This window comes from Eriocheir sinensis, chromosome 7 (genome assembly GCF_024679095.1).
Source record: "Eriocheir sinensis breed Jianghai 21 chromosome 7, ASM2467909v1, whole genome shotgun sequence".
In the NCBI taxonomy this organism is placed as follows: domain Eukaryota; kingdom Metazoa; phylum Arthropoda; class Malacostraca; order Decapoda; family Varunidae; genus Eriocheir; species Eriocheir sinensis.
This window is the reverse complement of record NC_066515.1, coordinates 16,983,779-16,987,780: the sequence shown is the minus strand read 5'-3', so window position 1 is coordinate 16,987,780 and position 4,002 is coordinate 16,983,779.

Below are 4,002 nucleotides of genomic sequence, written 5' to 3'. Positions count from 1 at the left end.
CTGGCGGCGGCGGCGGCGGGTGGGCTGTGGGGGCGGCGTACTCTAGGGCGTGCGCACGGGACCCAAGCAGCTTATCAGTGGTTGGCGTCCCTCGGCCACGCCCTTCGCCGTCTACAAGCAGCCAGAAGGACGTGACTCTTGTTGTTGTTGTTGTTGTTGATCTTGTTCTTGTTCTTCTTTTTCTTGTTCTTATTGTCCGTTTTCGTCTTCGTCTTGTTGTTCTTGTTCTTGTTCTTCTTCATCTTGTTCTTGTTCCTCTTCTTGTTAATTCTTGTTCTCGTCCTTGCTCTTGTTGTTATTCGTTTTCGTCTTGTTCTGTTTTTTCTTGTTCCTATTGTTCGTCTTCGTCTTCGTCTTGTTGTTCTTGTTCTTCTTCTTCTTCATCTTGTTCTTGTTCTTCTTCCTCTCTCTAAGGGGCTATTACACTGGGCAAATTTTCCGTGGATCTTCAGTCAAATCACGATTTCCGCTGGCGTGGTTCTCATATTTTCGTGTTTTTCTGACGTGTCCACGATCTTCCAAAGCTTCGGTAGATTTCACCGAAGGACGACGGTATTGCTCACCATCACCATCATCAGCAATAACAGGAAACAAATGAGAACCACGCCAGCGGAAATCGTGGTTTGACTGAAGATCCACGAAAAATTTGCCCAGTGTATTAGCCCCTTTACTTTGTTGCCAACCAGCTTCTCCTCCTCCTCCTCCTCCTCCTCTTCTTCCCATGTTATCGTCAATGAACTCCTCCTCCTCCTTCTGCCCTTCCTGTCTTCCTTCCTGGCTCCACCCTTATCTTCGTTTCCTTCCTCCTCCTCTTCCTCCTCCTCCTCCTCCTTGTCGTCATCGGAGACAGACAGAAAGTTACCCTCGGCAACGATGAGAGAGAGAGAGAGAGAGAGAGAGAGAGAGAGTGGGGAGGAAAATAAGACTGAACCACCATCATAACCACACAACCATTATCATCATCACCACCACCACTCTCACCACCACCACAACCACCGCACTTGAAATATTGCGCCGTGGAGTGACCTGAACGAGATGACCTCAATGGCGTGGTGACCTCTGCCTTGGACCTATCTATCAGTGCTCAATGGGAGGAGGAGGAGGAGGAGGAGGCTATGGTTATGGTAGGCCCCGGAAGTGTGTCTGCGAATACCGGAAGTGTTGCCCTCACATACACACACACACACACACACACACACACACACACACACTGGTTCTTTATTACGTCATTCATCACTTACTCTTTAATGATGCTCGATTTGATTCATCTTACTATTTTCTGACTCATCATGCAACTGTTTTTTCGGTTTCCTAAGAGGGCGGGCGAGGGGAGATTTAGGTCCATATTTTAAACGTGTCGGGCTTCCATTACGACTATTCCCCAAGGCCACAGAGAAGGTTAATCAGGCATTCACGTTGGAGAAGCTCAAGCCGGGTAAAACTGTCACCAGGATCGCAAACAGTCCATGGGAATTCCACTAACTTCTACGAGCGGCGGCGAAGTGAGGCGCCGATACGTTTAGTGGTTCGGTGTCTCGCCCTTGGATGCTATAGAGCACTCGCGAAGATGGTTGTTGTTGTTGTTGTTGTTGCTGTTGTTGTTGTTGTCAGTCATGTCCGCGTGACGCAATGGATCACGTCCTCCAAAAATTTACAAAGGGTTGAAAGTCTCGTGCTTTATACCTACATATATAAGGATACATGATCATTTGTCTAAGAACACTCAACATATTCACTTCCACAAGGTTAGGCAGGGAGAAAGCAGTAGGCTACTAATGAAGACGAGCTTTGCAGAGCCACCTTAGCGTCGCATGCTGGTGTGGAGTTGCCCGACGAGGGTCCGGGGAAGGGAAAGACCAGCTGAGTAAGGGAATCTCTCTCTCTCTCTCTCTCTTAAGGTGAAAATAATCTATGGCATGCTTACATGGACATATGAGAGAGAGAGAGAGAGAGAGAGAGAGAGAGAGAGAGAGAGAGAGAATTTCTCCTTACTCAGCCGTTCTCTGCCTTCCCGCTCTCTGCCAGCGGAGCATTGACGGGGAAGCTAACTCAAACAATAAGCCACACAACACTGAAGTAACATTTATTTGTTCCTGCGAAAGGAATACACACCAACGGCTCAGTGATGCACCTTGAAAACTTTGATGCAAAGCTAAGCTGCTCGGAAAAATTCTTATTGCTCTCACATTTCCTCTTCTCTGCATAACCTTGTGCAAGAAAATATTTTGAACGATTGTAGAGACATAGCTATGAGCGAGACTTGCCAATCTTTCATATATCCTTGTTGTAATACGTCCTAACACGCACGCTAATTTTGGAAGGGTGGAGTCAATTGGTTAGACCAACCTATTGGATTCCACCTTGTATTAACACGGCAGCCCTCGTCGACAAACCAACTTGGTCGGTGACAACCAACAGAGCCAAGCTGTCGGCTCCCTCTTCATGGGCCGTCACCCGACAAAGGCCCGATGACCATCCGCGGAAGGATTACATTTTTAAACGTCAATAGGAATATATTATTTTATATTGAGATAATATTAGAGGGCGTGATGCACTGCGGCCAGGGACAACAGCACGTCTGCAGGTGTGCCGCAGAGCCCCGCTGGGCGACGGCGGCGGTGGTCAGCGGGTATTGCGTCAGTGCGAGGTCAAGGCCCAGAGTGAGGGAGCCCCGCCAGGCCCCGTCTCACGTCCGGCGGTGCGGTGCGCCGCGCCCGGCGGGCAGCCTACCGAGGGGCGGCGGCCCCAGGCCTGCACGTAACTGCCCACAGACACGCGCAGGCTAATGTTACTGCATCAGTTACAGGATGGATCGCAGGGATGCTGGCAGCTCGGGACTGAGAGAGTAACGGATAAATTCAGATTCAACAGGGACATAGGCAAAAATTGGTTTACCAACAGGGTGGTAGATGAGTGTAATAGGCTTAGCAGTCATGTGGTGAGTGCCAATACAATTGTCACATTCAAATATAGATTAGATAAATTCATGGACAGCGATATTAGGTGGGGTTAGATACACGGGAGCTTAGGTTCAAAGGAGCTGCCTTGTACAGGCCTACCGGCCTCTTTCAGACTCCTACGTTCTTATGTTCTTCTTATGTTATTATGTTCTCTCTCTCTCTCTCTCTCTCTCTCTCTCTCTCTCTCTCTCTCTCTGCAGCGTGTGAGGTGGTTGAACACGGTATTGGACACGTGACGGACGGGAACTGCGAAGGGTAGGTCGAGGAGGAGGGAGAAGGGAGGGGGAGGAGGACGAGGGACATGTGCACCACTCATGTCCACTCCTCCTACCCCTCCAGATTTATATAACCTTCATGTAACTTTCCTTCCTTGCTCCATAATTCTCTCTTCATAATGTATTCTTTCCTCCACTTTCCCTCAACTCCTCCTTATCGTCCCCTTCCCTCTACACATCCAACCACATCAGCTCCTTTGTAGTAGTAGTAATAGTAGTGGTAGAAATAGTAGTAGTAGTAATAGAAGAAGTAGTAGTAGTAGTAGTAGTAGTAGTAGTAGTAGTAGTAGTAGTAGTAGTAGTAGTAGTAGTAGTAGTAGTAGTAGTGGTAGTAGTAGTGGTAGTAGTAGTAGTAGTAGTAGTAGTAGTAGTAGTAGTAGTAGTAGTAGTAGTAGTAGTAGCAGTAGTAGTAGTAGTAGTAGTAGTAGTAGTAGTAGTAGTAGTAGTAGTAGTAGTAGTAGTAGTAATAGTAGTAGTAGAAGTAGTGGTAGTAATAGTAGTAGTAGTAGCAGTAGCAGTAGTAGTAATAGTAGCAGTAGTGGCAGTAGTAGTAGTAGTAGTAGTGGTAGTAGTAGTAGTAGTTAGTAGTAGTGGTAGTAGTAGTAGTGGTAATAGTAATGCAAGATGGCGCCACTATAAACACTGGCCTGCGCCAGAACGGGCTGGGCCGACCATCAGGCCCCACCGGGAAGAAGCCTACCGGCGCAATAGGCCGCGACGTAAAAAAAAAAAAAAATAATACAATAAATAAATAAGTAGTAGTAGTA